The sequence below is a fragment of the Vipera ursinii genome (assembly GCF_947247035.1).
Source record: "Vipera ursinii genome assembly, chromosome: 2".
Taxonomy (NCBI): Eukaryota; Metazoa; Chordata; class Lepidosauria; order Squamata; family Viperidae; genus Vipera; species Vipera ursinii.
In genome coordinates, this window is record NC_139513.1 from 6,695,489 (window position 1) to 6,721,824 (window position 26,336).

The following is a 26,336-nucleotide window of genomic DNA, read 5'->3' on the forward strand; positions in this document are numbered from 1 at the left end:
CTACATGGGGCTGCCCTTGAGGACCACTCGGAGGCTTCAGCTGGTGCAGAATGCAGCTGCGTGAGTTGTGATGGGAGTCTCCCAATACTCCCATGTAACACCTCTTCTCTGTGAGCTGCATTGGCTTCTAGTTGCCCTCCAGGTGAGATTCAAGGTGCTGGTGATGACCTATAAAGCCCTAAATGGCATGGGCCTGGATTATCTGAGGGAGCACCTGCTGCCAGCGTCAATTTCCCATCGTCCTGTGCGCTCCCACAGGGAGGGCCTCCTCAGGGTATTGCCGGTCAAGGATTGCCGGCAGGCGATCCCCAGGGGGAGAGCGTTCTATGTGGGCGCGTCTGCCCTATGGAATCAACTGCCAACAGAACTCTGGACTGCCCCCGACCTTCGTTCATTTCGCCGGGACCTAAAAACCTGGCTCTTTGAGCTATCTGGCCTGGACTGAGGGGTTTTAATTATTTTAAATTGTGATTTTAATTTTTTGGGGCTAGACTTAATTTTATTTTATTTTAATTTTATATTGTATTGTTTTTAAATTTTGCCCTGTAAACTGCCCTGAGTCCTTTGGGAGTAGGGCAGTATATAAACCGAATAAATAAATAAATAAATAAATAAATAAATAAATAAATAAATAAATAAATAAATAAATAAATAATAGTAAAATCAGTTTCCAGATGAATGGGATTGTTTGGAAGGCAAATGAAGACATAAGGAACATGGCCTTGCAGCTCATAGGGGCATGTGGGAAGTTTTATCAGAACATTCCCATAGTAACCCCTGAATCTGAAGACTCAAATGTTTCTTCTAAGACAAGTTTTCTTTGCAGAGAACAGAAGGACAAGATGTAATCTGAGATTTAATATGTGATTATTTCTGTATATATGCCCCATTTTCTCTTCCTGTTTTGCATCATTTCACCTCACTTTCTGACATGTATAATATTTATATATTTTTATTCAATAACTTTATAAGGCTTCCAAACTCACCTATAGATGCCACAGGACAGCTTACAACTTTAAAATTCACAACATAAAAATAATAATTAAAATGCAGCCCAATATGTGTGGGATGTGAGTATATGATGTGAAGGTATCTCTTTGTTTGAAGGAGTTTCTTGGTATTTTTTGGAGAAGACTCCACTCCCAATATGCACTGCTAAATAAACACCACAGTGAGCCTTGTTTCCTTTGATTCCACAAAACTGATGTTAGAAAAGGGATTTTTTTTATCTTTGACCAGGGACAACAGCAGAGTACCCTTTAGTGTTGGGGTTAATTTGTTCCCATGTCCTTTCCTAGTACCAAATAAGGGCACCATTTAGGAGTGTGTTTAAGGCAACAATGTATGTCTAAAAAAATATTTTAATTAGGGACCTTTGCTAAATGTTTGCGTATTTGAAGTATTTGAAATCAAGGCGACTTCATCTTAATTAGTCCTCTATAAACAATGGGGAGAAATTCTTACTGTAGTTTCCAAGACTTTATTGACCCCACCTGGCCTTCGAGAGAACTTCCTGCAAACCTTGCTTCCTTGGTTTTGTGCAGCTATGTAGTGTTTAATGTCAGTCTTGGAAACCCCTTGCTCTGCTACTAGAGAGGGAACCTGGTTTTCTGCCATGGATGTAGACCATGAATCTTGGCTGAAATAAATCTTAGTTGACAGCAGAACACATTGATGATGCCACACAGGTAACGATCAATAGACAAGTTGGAAAGCTTATTCAACAAGACCAATTCAAGCTATTTCATAGTTATATGGCAGGGAGACCATATATCTCTTGTGTCTTGACAGTTGATGTCTACTCTTCTTATTCCTCTGCACAGTCCCTCACAGTCCTCTTCATCAAGAGTATTCCACCAACAATTGAGAAGTTGAAGGGACTGATAGAAATCCCCTAGCTATTACAGTATTTATAATCAAACAATAGATATTCTAATAAAAAAAAACATTCTTAGGAAACAGCATTGATGCACTGTTTATTTTAATTTGTATCTGGTACAGAATCACTCAATATACTTGCAAAACAACCGAGAAAACAATACTGAAAGTGTGTAATCACCAGAAAGGAGAAATAATAGATAACAAAAGGATAAATAATACTTCAGTCACATTCTAAGGGATAATATACATTAGACAGTAATCACCGTGTTTGTGAAAATCAGATGTTCAGCAGAAGAGTAACTATCCCTATGTCTAGTTGTCCTGGAATACTATATCCTATAGCAGACGTGTCAAACACAAGGCCCGGGGGCCGGATCTGGCCCACAAAGTGGTTTCATGCGGCCCGCGAAGCCATCCTGGAAACAGTGAGGGAATGGCCCCCTCTTCCTTGGCCCTGGCCCAGAGACCCTCCTTCTGCCAGAGACCCTCAGATCTGTCCTAGTCCTGCCCAGGCCCCCATAGGCACCCTTCATGCGAACGATGTAGAGCTGGCCACGCCCACCCAGTAGGCCATACACACTCTAGCCATGCCCACCCAGTAAGCCACGCCCACCCAGTAGGCCACGCCCACCCTGGCCATACCCACCCGGCCCCCTGAGGGCAACCACAATGCTGATGCGGCCCTCAATGAAATTGAGTTTGACACCCCTGTCCTATAGTATTGTTTTGAGGGAAGGAGTTGAAAAAGTTGATATCAAGGATGTGAGGGGTCTGCAGATACCTTCTCAGCCCTCCCTCTGACAGATCTTCTATGGAAGGCAGACTGCTTGCAATTTTTCTTTCTGCAGTCTTGACTATCCATTGGAATCTGTGTCTGTCCTGTTTGGTTGATGTATCAAACCAGACAGTTTGTTGTTGTTGTTGTTAGCTGCAAAGTTGTGTCCAACCCATTGCAACCCCATGGACAACGTTCCTCCAGGCCTTCCTGTCCTCTATCATCTTTTGGAGTCCATTTAGGCTCACGCCTACTGCTTCAGTGACTCCATCCAGCCACCTCATTCTCTGTCGTCCCCTTCTTCTCTTGCCCTCGATCTTTCCCAGCATTAGGCTCTTCTCCAGTGAGTCCTTCCTTCTCATTAGGTGGCCAAAGGATTTGAGTTTCAGGCAGTTATAGAAGTACAAATGAAAGACTCAATAACTCCTCTGTAAAACTGTATCAGCGGTTCCCAGGGCAGTTTGAACTTCCTGAATTGTTGCAGGAAGAACATTCTTTGTTGTGCATTTTTAATTATAGTTTTGATATTAATTGTCCATTTCAAGTCCTGAGAGATTATAGAACCCCATAACCTGAAGGACTCTACTATTGATACTGTTCTGTTGAGTATATACTGTAAGAAGAGGTGTCTCCTAATACAAAGCAATGAAAATGCTCATAAGGCTGTTATAATCCAGATGTTCTCTTCAATGATTCACGTGCCCCATGTATAATGACCATTCCTTGTTTGAACTAAACAGTTTCTATAAAGTAAACAAAGACATTGACTTGTCTCCATTTAATGAAGGCATCAGCATTGGGTAGCGTATGTCTAGTCACTGAGAATCTTTGTAAAACAACTAGATAAATGCCATTCCTGATTAGCACTGGAGTCAAAGTCATGACAAAATTCTTTGCTTTGTCTATGTTTGAAGCAATGACACCAAGTAAGGTCCATCTGAAAAGGATAGGTTTGACAATCACTGGTACTCAATTCCTTCTTTGGGGATCATCTGGTAGAAAAAAAGGGGAATTGAATTTCATCATTGAAGGTATCTGCAACAATGTTATAATTGATCTAAAAAAAGAATATTGTATTTTATCTGGGCTCAAATCAAGAACAAAATTTTAGATTTTAATTAATCCAACTTGATCTTCTGATTGTTTTCAGGAATCTTGGATTTGTTTACAATTGGTAATATGGTAATATAACCATTATGATTTGATATGTGACCATCTTAGGGTCTTTCCTCATTCTTTTCTACTGCACATTCACAAGGATGCAGCAAAAGCCCCAAAGGTTATGCTGATTCCATCATGGGCAGATGAAAGGTCCTACCTCAGCTAGTACTCCCAAGAAAGTAGAACTCTTGAAACAGCATAGTTTCAAAAAGGAACTTTTATTGAGAGACAGTGAAAGCAGAAAGGCAAGGCAAGATCTAAAGAATTCCCACACAAAAGTTACATTAAAACTTTTCTTCATAAACCCCTCCCCAGTGCCCAACTGTCCAGTTCATTTCCAGCCAATCCACAGGTGCAAAGTTGTTATGGGAACTGGAGCGATAAGGGACAGTTCCCAGGTGCTGCATCATCTTTACAAGAGAATGGAGATAAGGCAGATGGCCTGGAATATTCTTCCCCCTCATGACAATCAAGGAGATATATCAGAAATGGAGAGAACAAAGTAAATTACATACCTCCCAAATGTGTTCAACCTCCCCCAACCTTCAGAATGGCAGAGCCCTGAAATATAGATTGGAGGGGTCCTGACAGCAGATATAGCTGCTTTGATCCTTGCTCTTTCCCCAATGTGAATCCTCAATCTCTAGCCATGACACCTTAAATGACCATGATGAAAAAGAGTTCTGGAATTTTATGGAGAAGATAAAATTGGAGCTGTTGCTCACCCACCATCAACTTTACACATGGACAATCTTCTCCAGTGAATCCTTCCTTTTCATTAGGTGGCCAAAGTATTTAAGTTTCAACTTCATGATCTGGCCTTCTAAAGAGCAGTCAGGGTTGATTTCCTCTAGGACTGACCAGTTTGATCACCTTGCAGTCTAAGGGACTTGCAGGAGTCTTCTGCAGCACTATAGTTCAAAAGCCTCAATACTTTGGCACTCAGCCTTTTTTATGGTCCAACTTTCACAGCCATACATTGCATCTGGGAAGATTATAGCCTTGACTATACGCACTTTTGTTGACAGGGTGATGTCTCTGCTTTTTGGTGTGCTGTCTAGATTTGCAATAGCTTTCCTCCCCAGGAGCAAGCATCTTTTAATTTCTTGGCTGCAGTCCCCATCTGCGGTGATCTTGGAGCCCAGGAAAATAAAATCTGTCACTACCTCCATTTCTTCCCCATCTATTCACCAGAAATTGAGAGGGCCGGATGCCATGATCTTGGTTTTCTTAATGTTGAGTTTCAAGCCCACTTTTGCACTCTCCTTCTCCCCCATCTAGAGGCTCTTTAGTTCCTCTTCACTTACTGCCATTAGAGTGGTATCATCTGCATATCTTAGGTTGTTGATATTTCTCCCGGCAATCTTAATTCCAACTTTTGATTCATGATGTGCTCTGCATGTAAGTTAAATAGGCAAGGCAACAGTATACAGTCTTGCCAGACTCTTTCCCCAATTTTGAACCAATCAGTGGTTCCATGTCCAGTTCTCACTGTTGCTTCTTGACCCGCATATAGGTTTCTCAAGAGACAAATAAGATGGTCTGGTACTCCCATTACTTTAAGAACTTGCCACAATTTGTTGTGATCCACACAATCAAATGCTTTAGCATAATCAATGAAGCAGAAGTAGATGTTTTTCTGGAACTCCCTAGCTTTCTCCATGATCCAGCGTATGTTGGCAATTTGATCTCTAGTTCCTCTGCCTCTTCGAAATCATTCCTGTACTTCTGGTAGTTCTCTATCCACATACTGCTGGAGTCTAGATTGTAGGATTTTAAGCATATGATTTAGTTCACATGTGAGTGGCCTAGTGCTTTTCCCTACTTTCTTCATTTTAAGCCTGAATTTTGCAATGAGAAGCTCATGATCTGAGCCACAGTCAGCTCCTGGTCTTGTTTTTACTGACTATATAGAGCTTCTCCATCTTTGGCTGAAGAGCACATAGTCAATCTGATTTCTGTGTTGGCCAGCTGGTGATGTACATGTGTAGAGCCATCTCTTGGGTTATTGGAAAAGAGTATTTGCTATGACCATCGTATTCTCTTGACAAAATTCTATAAGCCTGTGCCCTGCTTCATTTTGTATTCCAAGGCCAAACTTGCCTGTTATTCTGGTTATCTTTTGGCTTCCTACTTTAGCATTCCAATCCCCCATGATGATAAGGACATCATTTTTTGGCGTTAATTCTATAAGGTTCTGTAGGGCTTCATAGAACCAGTCAATTTCATCCTCTTCAGCACCAGTGGTTGGGGCATAGACTTGGACTACTGTGATATTGAATGGTTTGCCTTGGATTCGAACTGAGATCATTCTGTCATTTTGAGGATTGTATCCCAGTATTGCTTTTCCTACTCTTTTATTGACTATGAAGGCTACTCCATTTCTTCTGAGGGATTCTTGCCCGCAGTAGTATACCTGATGGTCATCTGAATTAAATTCACCCATTCCTGTCCAATTTAGTTTGCTGATACCTAAGATGTCGATGTTCAGTCTTGTCATCTCTTGTTTGACCACGTCCAGAAGATGGTAGAGAACAGGAAGGCCTGGAGGAATGTTGTCCATAGGGTCGCGATGGGTCGGAGAAGACTTCGCAGCTAACAACAAAGCTTTCCTTGATTCATGGATCTTACATTCCAGGTTCGTATGGAGAAAACATCTTTACAGTATCGGACTTTCCTTTCACCACCAGACACATCCACAGCTGAGCGTCCTTTTGGCTTTGGCCCAGTCACATCATTCTTTCTGGCGCTACTAGTACTAGCCCTCTGCTCTTCCCCAGTAGCATATTGGACGCCTTCTGACCTGAGGGGCTCATCTTCGAGTGTCATATCTTTTTGCCTTTTGGTACTGTCCATGGCAGAGATGCTGGAGTGGGTTGCTATTTTCTTCTCCAGTGGATCACATTTTGTCAGAACTCTCTGCTAGGACCTGTCCATCTTGGGTGGCCCTGCATGGCATAACTCATAGCTTCATTGAGTTATGCAAGCCCCTTCACCATGACAAGGCAGTAATCCATAAAGGGGGCTAGGCAACTAACATAACAAAAACTCCCTTCTGCTCTCCTTTCTCTTGGGTCATGACAAGTCAACACTTCAAGAGCCAAAATAAACAACAAAGACAACAAAGGACAATATTGTCTTGTCTCATTCTAGATAACACATGGTTTAGCTAAATCACCATTAATCATAATTGGAGCCTCCTGATACTAAATTCTCAGCAAAGTTCTCATCTTCCAGAACTTTAAGTTAAAAATACCAATTTCAAATTCCAGATCCCCCAAATTAGTTTCTGGGTGGATGTGGCAAGAAATCCAGTTGCTCTATCCGCCACACTGTGGCACCACCACCATCTCACCTTCAGGCCTCACTCTTCATTTAGAAAACCAAGAAACTTTAAAATATTGAGGATTTCTGCTATGTAGTGGGTCCGACGCAAGGAAGAGACGCCAGCCAGAGTACGTGTTCAGCTCTTTATTTGGGGGGGGGTAGCGTACTGGGGAATGAGGGTTACCTGGCCTCCTTAAATACCTGGCCAGGTAAGCGGACAGCCAATGGGGTTGGCCATAGGTTTCCCGCTGAAAACTGGGTTTCCCGCCAAAACCGTTCAGGCCAATGCCCCCTGGTGGCTGTTGCTATGCAGGTGCCTGCATACATAACATTTCAGTGTCTTATATGCAGTGGTGGGATTCAAATATGTGAATGACCAGTTCTCTGTGTGGATGCTGCTTCTAGAAGTCTGTTCTGGGCCTGGGCAACAAAAAAATTAGCTACCGGTTCTGCCAAACTGGTGTGAACCGGCTGAATCCCAGCACTGCTTATATGAATAGGGAAAGACAGCACAGATAATATCAAGGGGAAAAAAACACTTCTATGCCTCTTTCCCCCCCCCCCTATATAAGCAATTTTAAAATCAGCTCCAATTTAGGATTGAAAAATGGAGAAAGAATGGAAAAGAAAATCACAAAAGGACTCTACTCTTAACATTAGGGTGGGTTCAAGGATATTGATTTCCTCCTTTGTACTAGAAGACGGGCAGGATTAGAGTTGTGACATCAACATAGAGCAGAGTATAACCAAACTGCATAGCTCTGGGTGACCTTCCTCAGCATCCTCTGGAGAGAGAAGACACCACAATGAAGGACAGCAGAAGTCAGTTACCTGAATGTTGAACTCTTTTCCTCCAGCATCATTTTCTGGACATATTCTGATAAAAGGACGACAACACTCTCAGGGATGTATTTGTTATTTTTCACTTACATGAACTTCAGTATTCCCAGAGGAGAAGTTGTTTCTCACTGTAATTATCACTCTCCCAGTCTTTGAGACCTATTCTGCTACAGTGACTACCTTTGATGTTAACATCAGACTGAAACAACATGAAATGGATCTTGCATCAGAAAAGGATAAATGCCACAGATCACAGTCTATGTGGCTCAAGTTTTGGGACAGGCAGAGATTGTGCTATTGACTGTATCTTTCTCTCCTTTCCAGCAAAGATTGGTTTGTGTCCGTCAGAATCAGGAAATTGAATTCTTTGAATTCTTCCAACTCTTCTTGTTGTTCATGTTTAGAAACAAGAAGGGAATTGATTCAGCCTTATAGGTTATGGATCTTCTTCTTTTGATGCTGCTGGTGTCTCAAGCAATCTCTGAGAAGCTAAGCATGAAGTGTCCACTAAATTTTGAGATCTGGGATGGGAAAAAACCATGGAACTTTTACAGACCAGGAGACCATTTCATTGGTATAGTCACCACTGAAACAATATCATCACCTAGAATATTGCTTTTCAACGTGGCTCCTTCTAGTCCATCTCGCTCGTAAGTTATTTAATGTGATGGAGTTGCATCCCCTCAATTTGCAGATCTAGCACTCTTCATTTCACTTACTCCTATATTGCAGGACCCATCTAATTTCTTGAATCATTCTGATTTACATGGCTTTCCTCTTTTGTTTTCTTTTGTGGAAGAGACTCAAATCTAAACATGAGATAAAAAAAAAACCTGAGATAAGTCCAGATTATTTATCCATTCTCATTCAATACTGACTTCATCACTTGAATACTGAGTTTCATTTAAAGTAGTGATTGAGAGGATTGCAGATTCTTCTGCCCACCTCATTTTCATATTTATATAACCACTCATTGATGCAGTATTCAATACCTAATCCTTACAGGAACAGAGGATGACTTTATGGGTCACTTATGAAACATCCTCTTCATTTTGGGGTGGCTCTATTTTAATGTTGAATATTTTGAATACAGTATACTGGGCAAATGAAAAGTAAATCAGGTAGAAATAATTGTGTATTTGTGATTCTTAACCATGGTAGAGGACTATCTCCATACCATGTTTTCAATAAAAATAAAATATTTTCATCTTTAAAAATATGTCCTTATGGTGACTATCATTTGCCTTGGGCTTTGGAACTGCAGGGATGCGGTGGCTCAGTGGGTTAGGACACTGAGCTTGTCGATCAGAATATCGGCAGTTTGGCGGGTCAAATCCTGAGTGCCGCGTAGCAGAGTGAGCGCCTGTTACTCATCCCAGCTTCTGCCAACCTAGCAGTTCGAAAGCACGTAAAAATGCAAGTAGAAAAATAGGGACCACTACGGTGGGAAGGTAACAGCGTTCCGTGCGCCTTTGGCGTCTAGTCATGCCGGCCACATGACCATGGAGATGTCCTCGGACAAGCCCTGGCTCCTCGGCTTTGAAACAGAGATGAGCACCGGCCCCTAGATTCGGAAACGACTAGCACGCATGTGCAGGGGAACCTTTATCTTTTACCTTGGAACTGTATTGGCTTAAGACATGGTAGGCTTGTGGAGACAAAGAGGATTAAACTGAAATTTGTGTTATTGTTTCTGTTGATGGTAATAACATGAACATTTTTTTTACAGTAGGACAAACTATTTTAAACAGCTAATCCTAATTTTTGCCATTCAAATGGTCAATGAGAACCCCCAGTTCCTGCCCAATTTCACACTTGGCTACAACATACACGACAACTATGTCAGCACCCTTGCTACTTCAGAAGCCTTGCTGGACATGCTCTCCAGTGGACAAGCCAATGTTCCCAACTACAGCTGTGGAAGAAAGGAAAACCTTTTGGCTCTTCTTGATGCAGCTAAGATGGAAACCTCCATTCAGATGTCAACATTAGTAGGCACCTACAAAGTCCCACAGGTCTGTGTACATGTTTCTCGATCTGATAAAGTGAGTAGGGAGTTTGTGGGTGAGCAATAGATACAACCATATTTTGTCTATGGAATTCAAGAACTGCTTTTCAACATGGTCTTTATAGGTGCCATGGCCATTGATTGCCATGCACTTTGGGGAGTGGGAAAAAGCAGACATATCCTCTTATGATACCATCTCCATTGCTTTGGGTGCTTCTACTGCACAATTGTGAAGTTAAGGAGAGGCTCTGTGTTCAATCAAAGATCTTTTGGTATTGTTATTCATTGATGCGTTCTGCCAGTCTTCTACCTGTTTGTTCTACATAGTGGCTGTTGCAGTCCTTACACTCTATGTTGTACAGGGCTCCTGTTTTTGTTTTGTGTTTTTCTGGGGCTGCTGGATCTTTAGGTTTACTTAGGATATTTAGGGGGGCTTTACTTCATTTGTGTGCTACATGTGGTTGTAATATTTTGTTGCTCATTTCTGAGATGTTTTTAATGTACAGCATTATTATCCTTTTCACAACTTGTGCTGGTTGTGCTATATTAGGTTGATTGGTCAGGATGTTTTTGATGAAGTGTTATGGATATCCACTTTGTTGGAAGATTCTGTATAGATGATTATGTGCAGGAATCAAAGAAATTCAGGTGTACATATTTCTAAATGGAAAATTGTTATACCTACTTTCCATTTCATCTCAGTCCTTTTTTGTGATGTTCAGGTTTGCTGCAGTGTGTTTGTGTTTGTTTAAATAATGTCTAACCAAGGAACCAGCAAGACCACTTCCACCCACATTGACTAGGCTAAACAAAAAACAATATGAGCAAACCCGCTCCCTCCTAACACTGATGAAGTTACTTAATTTGGTAGTGAAACATCTGCAAGAAAGCAACCAAGCTCAGAAAGTACCAAGGACTCTGCATTTCAACAATGAGCTTTAAATATTCTCCTGCATCAATTCTGTGATTCTTAATAAATAAAACTCAAGTTTATGGTTTTTGGAAATGACATCATAACCATAGATGAGTGTTGGATTATGAGCCAATAGACTGAATTAACATTTTTCCCTATCTAGGGGTAGTTTTCTCTGAGACTGGATCTAAGCCCCCTCTTCATCAAAGAAGCTGATTTAGAAAAAGGGATTATTATTTTTTGAAAAACAACATTCCAGCTTCCTTATTCCAATGTATTACAGTCTATAATGTCAAGATTACTGAAGTGCTTTTATGTAAAGCTCATAATTAGTATTTAAAATATATCACTACTAGAACAAAAAAAATGAGAGAATCTGAAATGTATCTTAAAGGTAAAGGTAAAGTTTCCCCCGCACATGGGTGCTAGTCGTTTCCGACTCTAGGGGCCGGTGCTCATCTCCATTTCAAAGCCGAAGAGCCAGCGCTTGTCCGAGGACATCTCCATGGTCATGTGGCCGGCATGACTAGACTCCAAAGGTGCATGGAACGCTGTTACCTTCCCACCGTAGTGGTCCCTATTTTTTTACTTGCATTTTTATGTGCTTTCAAACTGCTAGGTTGGCAGAAGCTGGGACGAGTAACAGGCGCTTCACTCTGTTACGCGGCACTCGGGATTCGACCCGCCAAACTGCCGATATTCTGATCGACAAGCTCAGCGTTCTAACCCACTGAGCCACCGTGTCCCTTATGAAATGTATCTTACAGGTGGATAAAAGAACTCAGCTGCCAAATTTTGAATGTTATTGGGGGAAACCCCAACCTTCACCCCAACCCTTCCACTACCCTATCCCAAACCCCCATTTCCGTACCCTCTTTTTTGACCCTATAAAAACAAATAAATTTTTTTCAAAAAAAAAAAAAGAACTCAGCTGCTGCCCTAAGAACTGACTTCAGAATTTATGTTCTTGTTATTTATCTAAAATCCAGAAATATATGTACCGGTAATAGTCTAAAATTAAAGCTATGGAAAATGAGAGAGTACCAAAATTCTGCCTTGTAGAACAAACAAAAATTTAATTAAATACCTCTTGGATTATACAACCGACAAATTGTACTTGGTCTCCCTGTCTTTTGCACAACTGGAGGATGAGCTAAAAAGAATTCTGGATATCAAAGCAGAGAAATATATGGCCATCCTCACTGGCACATTGAAATTAATGAGCCATTACAAATAGACCTTCCAAATTGCCAAGAATTTCAATGCAAAAATATAAAAATATGTTAGGATGGTATTTACTTGAGCAAGATTTGAGCAGTTTTGCACAATGATTAGTTATGGAAGATTTAAACAAATTCCTTTTATATAACACACTTGTATTTGCAGAGCTTCAGAGATGGAAGAAATAACACATCCATTATTCCATTGTCAAGTGTATAAACAATGGAGAGATAAGTAACTTGGATTGTACAGTAGACCAGTGACCTATTGTGATCCTTATATTAAAAAACATATTCCCTATGTGGTCATAACAACATATAATAGAGGCATTTATTTGAACAAAACTGTTCTTGGAGATTCTTGGGCCAAATCTCTCCACGGCTTCCAATCTTGCCCTGCTTCTTTAAGTTGTTCCACGTTCTGGCTCTGACTGGTGTCGGCTTTCATGTTGTCCAGCCACCATGTTCTTTGATGGCCTGGTTTCCTTTTACTGTTAACATGGTACAAAAATATAATTTGCAATCTTTATTCTTTCTTTTTAACTTTTTTATTTTTATGTACAGTCTTGTTAATGTTCTGTATGTTATATCCTGTATCTTGATATGGCTTGAGTAATTAACAATATACTATTCTAATATGTTCACGAGTAGCAAGTTGGATTTATTAAAATCTAGTATTTTAGACTTGATCTGTCCTCAAATGTAGCATAGCCTTCTTCGTTGCATTTTCAGATCAGTGATGCAATTGTTTCAGAGGCTCTGAGTGATAAAAGTAGATTTCCCTTTTTCCACCGGATTCTCCCGCCAAAAGGGATCACATATCCAGCAATTGTCCAACTGCTCCTCCACTTCAGATGGACCTTAATTGGTCTTTTTTCTTCAGACACAGAGGAGGGAGAGAATTTCATGAGGACCTTTATTCCTATGCTTGTAAGGAATGGAATTTGTGTGGTTATATCACAACGATTCACAGCAACTGGACATACAACACCCCTCATGGATGCCATCTCTAAATGGAGAAAAGTCAATGTCTTTGTGAACTACATAGAACATGTTAACATTTGGGATAGAATTCTTACTTTCCAGTTAACATTTAAAGGTGTGCCAGGGCCTACTGAAGGGAAAGTTTGGATCACGGAAAGCATTGAGTATTTAGTTTTGGAACGGTTGGACCTTTACAAATATGTCCATAGCATCTGGAACTTTGCCTTTCAGGAAAAGAAAAGGCCAGATGATGTTCTCCTTGGAACCAAACTCTTTGTGAAATTGAAAAATTGGTATTTTCATTGTTCTTTTTCAAAGCACATTTTTTCAGTCAAAGGCCAGAAAAGATGCACCCAGAAATCACCACTGGTACCTGAAGAGGAAAAGAGAAGGATATGGATCCCTTTTCACCTCCATTTGCACAGTGTTATTAAGACTCTGACCTATGCCTTGAAAGCTGCATATTCTTCCAGATCCAGGAGGAGAAGCAAGAATGGCAAAAAGAAGTTGGGGGCTCAAAGTCTGAAGCCATGGCAGGTACGTAGGCCTTACCACAATCCATGAAACTCCAAGGGAGAGGGATAGGAACCTTCTCAAACCCCTTGTGTTACAAAAGGCCAACTTAACCACTCAGCGAATAAAATTGTGGAGATCGGGGACAAGAGACTTTGGCTGAATCCTGGCAAGACCAAATGGCTTCAGTTGCATGGATCTTCAGGATCCATTAATTCAGCATCATTAGTTCTGGATGTGTTTGCACTATTCCTCAGAGACCTGGTCCACAACTTTGGGGTTTTCCTGAACTCAAAACTCCTGCTCAAAGAGCTGGTGGCAGTCATAGCTAGAATAGCCTTTGTACAACTTTGTGCTGTGTACCAGTTGCCCCTTTTCCTGAATCAGGAGTCCCTGTGCTTAGTTACTCAAGCCCTGGTCATCTGCGTTTTGAACTATTGCAAGGCGCTCTACATGGGGCTGCACCTGAAAAGAATTCAGAAGCTATAACTAATACATAAAGCAACTGTGTGGGCGGTTCTTGGTGTCCCTGAGGGGGGCAATTACACCATTGCTTCATGAATTGCAATGGCTAAAATGTTCCCTTTAATAGACAAATTCGGTCAATTACAGTATATTTTGTCAGTACACAATTTTCAATATACGATTGACCAATTTATCTGAGTCCTTGTTTTTCACTTTTGAAGATAGTGGTAACACCTGGTCTCCCAACTCACATACATTCAAGTTAGACATCGATAAAGGAAAGATTTGAATGTGAAAAGGATAATAAACCAAATATTGTTTTTAAAATTCCCGGATGTTTCTATTCTAGTTCCATCCATTTCTGAAGAAGAATGAGTTTTGCAATATTTCCCATAGGAAATTGTATTTGGACCAAAATGGAGATGTAGCAGCAGATCTGAATGTCATAAGCTGGGTGCTTCTTCCCAGGTGGGATCCTGTTGACAAGCAAATGGGGAGCTTTGAAAGGCAGAAATTTATTATCAATAAAGATATTCTGTCATGGCTAAAGTTGTACAACAAGGTGGGAGAAATATTGGTGTTCCTATGTATCTTAACTGGGAGACCATTTTTAAGTACTTTCAAAGGGGAGTAGCTTTGCAATGGTCCTTTATTGCAACGAGAAATCCAAAAGCAAAAGGGGTGAATTAAAAGAAGAAATTGTCAGAAATTGTATCTCTAGCAACTATTTGAACGAGTTAGAGAGATCATACTTATCTCAGTGAAGGCCAGAGACTCTTTTGCTAATGTTCCTTTTTGACCTTTATTTTCCATGGATGGTGAGTCCTAACATACTTTCTTTGGCATTGCTGTTTTTTTTTTTCTGTTTAGACTCTGCCTCAGTCCAAATGTGTGGAAAATTGTCACCCTGGATTTTTTAAGCAGAAGCGAGAAGGAGAGTCAGTTTGCTGCTATGACTGTGTTCCTTGTCTGGAAGGGACCATCTCCATGCTGGAAGGTGGGTGACACCAAAGAAAAGCATTGACATTGTGGAAGTGGATTCATCCAGAGAATTTTTCATGGGAGTGAAACAACTTAGGTCTTTTCTAGTGCATTGTTTATAAGTCTCAATAAAAAGAATTGTACTTTTTTACAATATTCATCTTCAAAACAACTTCTTCTTCTTCTTCTTCTTCTTCTTCTTCTTCTTCTTCTTCTTCTTCTTCTTCTTCTTCTTCTTCTTCTTCTTCTTCTTCTTCTCCTTCTCCTTCTCCTTCTCCTTCTCCTTCTCCTTCTCCTTCTCCTTCTCCTTCTCCTTCTCCTTCTCCTTCTCCTTCTCCTTCTCCTTCTCCTTCTCCTTCTCCTTCTCCTTCTCCTTCTCCTTCTCCTTCTCCTTCTTCTTCTTCTTCTTCTTCTTCTTCTTCTTCTTCTTCTTCTTCTTCTTCTTCTTCTTCTTCTTCTTCTTCTTTTCTTCTCCTTCTCCTCATTTACAAAATTTCCTATGTAAGATGAAGAAGAGCAAAACAAAGATGGAGTTGGGAAGAGATAAGTGGGTGTGGCATATTGGGCAATCTTTACTACTGCCAGATAATATATCTCCTCTTTTTTTCTTTTCTTGTTTTTAGTTTGGATGTTTCTCTCTATATTTTGACTTCTAGGAACAGCAGACTTCTTTGAAACTTGGGGAATTATCTTAGGATCATTATTGCAAGGCTCATTGCAATGTATTTTGTATGGGCATCCCCATGAGAATCATTAGGAAGACATCACTGGTGCACAATGTGGTGCTATGGACAGTTATTATGCACCCATATTACTATTGATCCCATTAGCTATTCCAGATTATTTTCATGACTAAAACTTTCTCTGACAGATTGCTAGATTTCACAAGATACACATCACCTGTGTCCATTAGTTGAGTCCCTGAGCCATGGTGGTGCAGTGGTTAGAATGCAGTATTGCAGGGTAACTCTGCCCATTGTCAGGAATTTGAGTCTGACTGGTTCAAGGTTGACTCAGCCTTCCATCCTTTCAAGGTCAGTAAAATGAGGAGCCAGATTGTTGGGGGCAATATGCTGAAAACTGCTTAGAGAGTGTGGTTAAAGGACTATGAAGTGGTATATGATTCTAAGTGCTATCACTACTGCTATTATATTAAGAAATGCTGTCCAGAAGGACTCAGGCAAAATATCTAGAAAGATCGATTCATTATTAACTTCTAATATTGTAAGTTCCATTGGAGGTTATGCACATTTGACAGGATATATAAAGAGGGAGGGAGATTAGATAGATAGATAGATAGATAGATAGATAGATAGATAGATAGATAGATAGATAGATAGATAGATGATAGATAGAATTATATACTTCAGAATTTTGTTTTTGCTTCAACTTTTTTTAAAAAATGCTTCTTAGAAAATGATCATGCTTTTAGCTGTTGTCCCAAGAATACATTTCTTGAAATTTAAAAGGACAGAATATTGAAGAAATGTTGCTTTTTTCTTTTCTCAGATATGGAAAAATGCACCAAGTGTCCCGATGACAAATATCCTAATGAGGGCCGAGTCCAATGTATCCCCAAAGTTATATCCTTCCTGTCTTATGAAGAATATCTGGGGATCATCCTGGTCTCTTTTGCCCTATTCTTGTTCCTAACCACAGGATTTGTGTTAAACACATTCCTTCAATACCAGGAAACTCCCATTGTCAAAGCCAATAACCGGGACCTCTCTTACATCCTCCTGGTCTCTCTCTTGCTTTGCTTCTTGTCTCCATTTCTCTTCATTGGTCAACCAAGGAAAGCCACCTGCCTTCTCCAACAAATGGTGTTCAGCATCACCTTCTCAATTGCTATTTCTTCCCTCCTGGCTAAAACAATCACAGTGGTGCTGGCTTTCATGGCCACAAAATCAGGAAACAGGGTAAAGAGATGGTTGGGGAAGAGCTTGGCCAACTCCATCATCCTTTTTTGTACTGTTGTACAAGTTATCATCTGTTCCATCTGGCTGGGAGTTTCTCCACCATTCCCTGACTCTGACCTACACTCCCAGCCTGGAGTTATCAACTTGCAATGCAACGAAGGCTCCGTTGTCTTGTTCTATACCACCCTCAGCTACCTGGGCTTCCTGGCTGCAATCTGTTTCACAGTGGCTTTCCTGGCCAGAAATCTCCCTGGGGCCTTCAATGAAGCCAAACTGATCACTTTCAGCATGTTGGTTTTTTGCAGTGTTTGGGTGAGTTTTGTGCCCACCTACCAGAGCACCAAAGGAAAATACATGGTGGCTGTGCAAGTCTTCTCCATCCTGGCCTCCAATGCTGGTCTGCTGGGCTGCATATTCATCCCAAAGTGCTACATTATCATTGTGAGGCCAGACCTGAATACAAGGGAACAACTTACAACAAGAAGAAATGAAGAAATGTGAGACAGAGATATTTAAAAACTTAGCATTTTCCAATAGTCCACATGTAGAAAATGATCCAAGCTTCTCTCCATACAAAATAAGGATAATGATTTTATTTGAAATAATTAAAGGGTATTGGGAAGATAAGGTCTCCAACCTTGTACAGTAACATTCCAAGATGTCTACTGAGCATTTTTGAATCTTTAAGGCAAAATATCTGTCCAGTGCCCTTAAACTACCTGAGTCCAAGAAATGCCATATCCAGTTTTCCAAACATGATTCTTGTGTAATGGAAATCCTGTTCATATGCCAGAAATATATGGGATGGGGTTGAGGGGTTAAAAGAACATGCTTTATCTACAAAGTGTATAAAAGAAACAGGAAGTTGTAATAATAATAATTTGTTCTTTCAAAGCAGAGTTGACCTGAAAAAGAATGAAAAGGTGATATTAACAGTATGCAATAATGTGAGCTGCCTTTTTCACAGAAAAATAAAAATAAAAATAATTTTAAAATGGTAGTTGTTATGAAGAATCAAGTGACTTCTTCTCTTGCAGATAGAAACTTGGGCATAGGGAATGCCTACCTTCTCATTAGTTTTGTCATAGCTGTCATACTGCTGCTGGCTTCACATTGCATATTTCGCCAGATTGACATCAGAAACATTGGGAGGGGGAGAGATTGGAATGTTGCGGGATTGGGTTTGAAGCTGAGCTGGCCCTTTGAGGAACACCAATCAAGCACAAGGTCAGCAAAAGGAATGTGAAGATGGGAAAGGTTCAAACGTCGGGTCCCTCTCCAAAACAACCTGAGAACTTTTAATTGTACATTGACTGATAACAGAGGGGAGGACAGGAAAAATGGAAATGTTAATTGCATCATTTTGATGCCAAGCCAATAGATTCTGACTGCTGTAATCTGTAATGATAATGATGATAACTTTATTGTCACTTTGAATGTACACCAATCGGCATACATCAAAATGAAATTTTGTTGCATACAGCTCTCAAAGGGTCACCACCTCCGATATATACTCTTTGTTCGTGGCCCGCTCAAATTTCACATTGTCCATTTTAGTCTCTAGGGAGTGAACAATGGCACACAGGACAGATGGAAATGGGGCTCCATGTGGATTAGCCCTCAAGTTAGCTTGTATTCTGACTACCTCGCCTTCTTTCCTTTTTCTGATCCTGACTCTTCCACCTTTTCCTTAAAGAGGCCTTGCTTCTTTTTGCCCCTGGAGCACGCTGCTGCTACCGCCACCAACTCCTCCAAAAGCCTCTCTCTCTTCCTCTGGGCCTGCTGACAGCCTCATCCAGTTCCTTTCCTTCATAAGCTCCAGGTCCTCTCCTCCTCTGCCTCCTCTGGAAACAGCCCTGATTTGCAATACAATCCATCACTGGGCCAGCAGTCAGATCTTGCTGCTGGTAGAACAAATTCAAACAGTGCCAACGATTTTTAATGGTCTCACTAACAGTTCCAAAACAACTAGAAACTTGCCATGCCAGCAAAGATTGTCGGTCGTATGTCGTATGTTACCTTAGCTCCACCATGTTGCTCAAACACATTAAAATCTTCCTGATCATGTGGCCTATAGCCCTTACTATCGCTCCCAAAACTATTTGCCTTCAAGAGCCAGTGCAGCCGCAGCCATTCCAGGCGCTGCCATCTTAGATCTATAACCACTTTGTTCTCAATAAAGTATACTCTTGAAAAAGAAATGAACCAGGAGTCTTTCTTTGTTAATTAAATGAGTGGGATGGATGACAGCTTTCATTTCATCTCAACCTACTGACACCTATAACATGGGAAGTATGGTATAGAATGTTATCGGCATACATGTGGGATTTTGTGGGTGGCCAACATGGTGGTGTTCTGAGAGATTTCAGTCTCAGTCCCTTCAAGGACATTGAAAAGGTCCTTCTGCCTTCCACAGCTGTAGTTAGGAAGATTCACCTCCCCAGCTGAGAGAAGGTCCAGCATAGCATCCCAAGTCATTCCGAAGTTCAAATAATTGTCACTGAGATTGCAACCCAGCTGGGTGTTGGGAAAAGTTGGAGATCCTGGTTGATTTCAAATGGCCTAAAGAAATGAGAGGATTTTCCGGTAGTAGGTGGATCCTCTTCTGGGAATATAGGAGCATTATGCATTCATCCTTCATTTAGTCCATGTAAGACGTTTCATTTCTGCTAGTATTTTTTCTCTGTATGGTAGTCCTTTGAGTTTGAAGAACTGTTGTGCACTTCATCTGGGTTGGCTCTGCAGGCTCAGCCTGGAGGTTCAGAATCTACAAAAGGAGGGCACTGCAAGACCATTGTTATATTAGCTGTGGGTGTCATTTTGTAATGCCATGCTTGGTTTTCTATCAAAGCCATCAGAGACTGCATAGCACAGGGCTTGCCAGATGTTCTGTTAGTAGCTGTGGCTTTTAGTTCCCTTGGCTGGATGTCACAGTGACAATAGAGTTTCTTTCACAGAGTCTTTCTAGCTCTTGCATGGTTGATGTTCAGGTGTCTACCCAAACTCCAGTATAAAAATAGAGCAACTGGCAAGATATTAGGTAACCATTCATTCTGATAACATGTCCTCCCACCACTATTTCATTTGGGCTCTGATAATCTAATAATGAGCAGATTAGAACTTGATTCTGGAAGAGATTTTTTTTAAATTCCATTTATATCCCACCCTTCTCCGAAGACTCAGGGCGGCTTACAAGCTTAGCAGTAGCCTTCATTCTATGTATATGCCTGCTTATTAGGGCTTTCATACACCCCCCAAGCGGCATTATTACAAAGTCAGCTTAATTGCCCCCAACAATCTGGGTCCTCATTTTACCTACCTCGGAAGGATGGAAGGCTGAGTCAACCTTGAGCCTGGTGGGATGCGAACCTGCACTCATTGCAAGCAGCTGGTGTTACTTAAGGAGGAATTAGCCCACTGCTCCACCAAGGCTCTTAGTAAAAGAGATACTTTTACTTTTGCTAAGTGGCTTCTTTGACCACCAGAAAATTCAAACCACCAGGTAATTCAGGCAAAAAAAAATATTAAGAGGAGGTCAAGTTGTTTTTATAAGGTATTGAAACAAATGATACATTTGCAATGTGTGATATATCAGAAAGCAAGCGATCAAACAATAGAAGGCATTGATTACATGTGAAACTTCCACAATGGAAAACATTGATTCTAGATAACATTCCCCAAGTGGCAAATTGATGGCTTACATTACTCTTTCCCAGTAGGGAAAAACTTACAAGTTTATTCAGGTGGGTTCAAGGCTATTCATCGGGTACGGAAACAAATGTTACATACGGTACATTTATTGTACGTATGTGATACAACAGAAAGCAAGTGATAGAAGTATAAAAGTCAATTTTATTGTTAATATTTTTTTTTATTTTAGTGTTGAATGTTTTATCTTGTTTATTCTTGATTGTAAGCCACCTAGAGTCACCTCTTGCCAAGATAGGCAATGTATAAACATGATAGATAAAATAAAAGGAATTGATTATATGCTCAGTTACTCTGAACAGTGGAAACATTGATTCTAAATAACATTCTCTAAGTAGCAGATTAATGGGTTATGTTATTCTTTTTGGACTGGGTATCTTTTTAAAAACTTTCAACTGTATTCAAGGACCAGAATACACTCTCTATTGTTTAGTGCTGAAAAACATGTATTCCTATGCCAAAAGAAATATCCTTGGCCAAGAAAATAAATAAATGTTTTCCTGATATTAATGAACTCATGTTGAAAATGCTAATGTCACATTTTAAAATGCTAATATGATGTCTAAGCTTCCGGGAAACACTCTTATAGATATATTATATATTATAGACCAGGGGTGCCAAACTGCTGGCCCGCAGGCTGGACGCATCATCCAGAAGCCATGCCATTGCTGGCGAAACAGTCCTGATACAACTCATGACATCACGTGACGTCGTGAGTTTGACATGTCTGTTATAGACCAATTTCCCTATTGAATGGTGATTATAAACTGTTTACATTAGCTTTGGCTGATAGGTTAAAAATATTTTTCAAGAGTTTATTTGTGAAAATCAAAGTCTATTGTTACATAAAAGACAAAAGACAATGCAAGAATTGTATTGGATATAATAGAATATTTACAACAATTTAATGAAAAACAAGCTGGGTTAATCTTAGATGCAGAGAAAGCTTTTGACAATTTTCATTTAAGGTCTGGAAGATATGGACTTTGGAGAGAATTTTATTCAAGGGATTAAATCAATATATACATCTCAGAATTATAGTTAATGGTGATCTCATTAAACCATGAGATGTCCAAAAAGGAACAAGACAAGGTGGCCCTTTGTCCCCTATGTTTTTCCTCCTTTGGCTCTTGAGGTGTTGACTTGACATGGCCCAGGAGAAAGGGAGCAGTAGGGGGAGGTTCTGTTAGGTTAGTTACCTAGCAACAGATTCAAGATTCCAGTCAGTGACAGTTGGCTGCAGCAACATTCCGAGGAGTCTCGGCCTATAGAAGAGATTTGGTTCCCTCTGATCTCTGACATTTAATGCTCAAATGTGATCCCTGTGCATGGATTTCACTCTTGACTCTGAGATGCTGACCCTGCTCTTGAACCTTGGATCAAATTTAAATGACTCATTTCCATGCTCCTCCTTCAAAAACACACTTTGCAGAATGAAGTTGCCCCGAATGATCAATTTCAGGAAGGGCTGGCAGATGAGATTCCTCACAAGTTTGTTGAAACTGAATGTATGGACACAATGCAAGAATTAATTCAGCTGTTCTTGCAGACAGATTGGCACCTATATCAGCAAAAGTCCAGAGCCCATAATAGCAAAGCTGTTGTGATGCCTGCAACATCTCAACCCATGTATATTTCTGGAAAAAAAAATTACACTGAAGAATCCTTGAAGATTGAGGATGCTTGGCCTAGTTTCACAGATCCTAAAAAGGCAGAGGCAAGTTTACCAAGGCATGATAAACTTTCTACGTGAGCAAGTGTCAGCCCACAGCCACAAATCTTCAACCCATTGAATCACCTCTCCCTCTTAGGGTGTTGCAGAAGCATCTGCAGGATCCTCCCATCAGTGAAGAAAAGAAGAGAAGAGAGAGCTACACTCACCTCTTTAAGTCCTTAAATGTAAAGGCAAAGGTTCCCCTGCACATGCGTGCTAGTTGTTTCCAACTCTAGGGGCCAGTGCTCATCTCTGTTTCAAAACTGAAGAGCCAGCGCTTGTCCGAGGATGTCTCCATGGTCATATGGCCGGCATGACTAGACGTCAAAGGTGCACGGAACACTGTTACCTTCCCACCGGAGTGGTCCCTATTTTTCTACTTGCATTTTTTACGTGCTTTCGAAATGCTGGGTTGGCAGAAGCTGGGACGAGTAACAGGCGCTCACTCTGTTATGCAGCACTCGGGATTCGACCCGCCAAACTGCTGACCATTTGATCAACAAGCTCAGCGTCCTAACCCACTGAGCCACCACGTCCCTTCTTTAACTCCTACAAGGTGGGATTTCTCCAGCAGTCCATAATCTTCAATCCCAACGATTTTTGCTTCTTGTGGAAGAGAGAGGGGGTTGTTTGAGGGTGCTGATTTTGCCCCTCTCCCCAGGTGGGGGGATTCAATCATTTAATTCAACTCCCTGGAAGAACATTCTTGATCTGCAGCAGCACAGGTTTTTTAAAAAAATCCTAACCCAGCAGTCCATCCTCATATGCAGAACCTCGTTGCTCCAACAAGAGCACATTTTCAATGCTAAAACTGCTACCAAAATAAAAATATTTCTCATTCACTTTCATTTTAACTAAAAGGCTGGGAGGGAGCAGACAGGAATTGTTCTGGGCCCCTTCCCTCCCTTTCTGAATCACCAACATCCATTGTCATCCTTGGGATTTCTCCCTCCCCCTGAAAAACATTCCTCACCTTCAAGTTCCCTCCTTAAAAACACTTCCAATTTATTTTCCGCAAAACTCTTTCCAGATTCTTCCCTGTTAGTGTCACAAGCAGACACCTTAACTGTCTCTTCCAAATGCTGCTATCTCCATCAAATGCTGCTATCTCTTCCAAATGCTGCTATCTCCATCCCAGAAAAAGTAAATTGGCACAACAAAATGGAGAATTGAATAGCAGTGGGGGTGATATATATTGTCTCTCCTCCCCCTGCATGCCACACAACTTTCCCTTCTCTTCTGGGGTAAAATGTTTTCTTTTGGGAGGGTCAGTACCCCCCATTCATGAAACCTAATACTGTTGGGCAAATTAGGCTGGTGAGGCTGTCCTGGTTAAAATCTCCATCCTGGGAGGGGAGCCAAAGCCAGTAGGCCTATTTCCTGGCTCCAACCTTTCATGCCAGAAGTGAGGAGATGAGGAGGCATCATTAATATTCTTCCTCATTCCCCACTCTGTCCCGTTCCTTTTAAACACCCAACAGCAAGGAACTCACCAAGCTGGAGGTTGCATAGGAGCTGCAGACAGAGAAACTTGCTAAATAAACAAATTGAAGCAGGTGAAAGCACTGCATATCCTCCATACTCCAAAAAATAACATGGCTAAATGTGTATGCACCAAATTCTCCATTTTTGGTCTTATTTAGAGAATCCCTATAAAATAACCTCACACAAGCATATGGACTGACTTTTTGATCAAGGGGCTGTGCCTCTCAATCCAAGAGAAAGTTCTCTTTTTTCTTAAACCCTTATGTCTTGAAAAGTCCTCTGAAGGTTGACAGCAGACAGACTGATTGCTGCTCCTCTCTGCCTGAAACCCAAAGTGAACAAAGTAAGCAGCGAAGGGCCATGCTCACCCCTCCAAAACCAAATTCCCCTTGCCAAGGAACGGAATGATAAAGGGCCACACACATTTAACAAACCTCCTTAGCCAAAATAAACTTTTCATCAACACTGTAAACATTGGATGTTCCCGCTCTGACAGCTGATGAAAATTGCAGCCATTTCCACTTTGCTTTTAACACGTTTTTTTCTTCTATTTAGAAATCAGGTGCAGAAGGGGGGTTGGGATGAATGCTTGAGCTCAGCTAGCCATAATAATAACACAGCTCTGTGGGAGATCAAGGATGAACTGATAACAGTTTGGCGGGCTGAGGAGCTGGAGAGAAAGCTCACTGTTTAGGCTAATTGGAGAACGTCATTTATGACTGCTTATTGGGGGTGGGAATTGCAATTTATTACTTTGTATCTGAGGAAGGGATTTTAGTTTTGGGTTCAACTATGTAGTGCCAATACTTAGTTTCCTGAATAAAATGTTCTTTTAGGAAGAATTCTTGCCCTGAAGTTCTTTTGATGGGTTTCATCTATTGGAACCGTGGCAATTTTAGACACAGACTGTTGCCTTAAACACATACCTAAATGTGCCCTTTCTGGCAGCAGGAATGGACATGGGATCATTATAACACACACAGTGGTGGGATTCAGCCAGTTCGCACCACTTTGACAGAACCGGTAGCTAATTTTTTGTTGCCCAGGCCCAGAATAGACTTCCGGAAGCGGCATCCACACAGAGAACCAGTTGTTCACATATTTGAATCCCACCACTGAACACATACATATGCCCTGTTTTCATTCCTGGTCACAGATAAAAAAATGTGAATCCCACTGCTGACACCCGTTTCTCTAGAATCAAAACACTGGATCCAAAGCAAATAATCAGATTTCACTGCAGTGTTAAACAGTATGTTTTATCATAAAAAATAAAAGAGAAAAGAGAAAAAAACAAAGATATATCCAGAACTAACATCAACAAAAAGGATAAAAAAACACTGACCCAAGTATCAAATAAATTAACATTAAACATATAAAGTCATCCCCGGCTGGATGTTGAAAAAAGAAAGAAAAATATACTGGGAGTGGAATACTCTCCAAAAGAATAGTGAGAAACTCCTTTAAACAAAGAGATACTATCATAATGTATGAATGTGATGTGTTTTTTATGAGTTTTTATGTTGTTATGTTTAATGTTATAAGCCATCCAAAGTAACCTATTTGGGAGTGGGGTGTCCATATAAATTTGTTTATTAAATAAATATATCAGTAGTTATACATTTCAGAAAGGAGGGGAAATAATGCAAAAAAGGGGGAAAATGATCCATCCATATTTATAAATAATAGTATGGATCACCCACTAAGGAACAATATATATCCCCATTTTGGGAGGGAGGGATAACTGAAAGGAATGTAACTGCATAAACGTGTCAGTCTGAAATAACGAAATGGTAATAATACCTGTCGAATCCCGAGTGCCGCGTAACAGAGTGAGCGCCTGTTACTCGGCCCAGCTTCTGCCAACCTAGCAGTTTGAATGCATGTAAAAATGCAAGTAGAAAAATAGGGACTACTGTGGTGGGAAGGTAACAGTGTTCCGTGCACCTTTGGCATCTAGTCATGCTGGCCACATGACCATGGAGACGTCCTCGGACAAGCGCTGGCTCTTCGGCTTTGAAACGGAGATGAGCACCGACCCCTAGAATTGGAAATGACTAGCACGCATATGCGGGGGAACCTTTACCTTACCTGAAATTTGATAGGCAGTGACAAGATCTGGCAACAGAAACCACAAGTGGGAACAAAAGGACAGGCAGTGTTTAACCAGGGCATGACACATAAGGGCATATAAGGGCAAAATGACACATATGCTCAAACAAGGTGCAATTCCATAAAGAAATGGACATGCAGACTAAAAGCAATGTAGAGCTCCAAAAAAGGTAATAACTTTGTGAAATGTTACTTCCCTATTTCTGTAAATCAACTCTATAAAAGATCGTGCTGTGCTGTTGTTCAGGGTCTCAGCTCCCTCAGCGGCTGGGACCTTTTTACTAAAGCACTTCAATAAAAGTTTTGCAAATGTCTGTCACTTGTGTCTGG

The 26,336-nt window shown here is 40.8% G+C and overlaps 1 long non-coding RNA gene across 1 annotated transcript in view; it reads right to left on the bottom strand.

Moving 5' to 3' along the window:
- Nucleotides 1–26,336, bottom strand: part of LOC310635946 — an 871,275-nt gene that overhangs the window by 555,361 nt on the left and 289,578 nt on the right. The gene's annotated exons all lie outside the window — the stretch shown is intronic.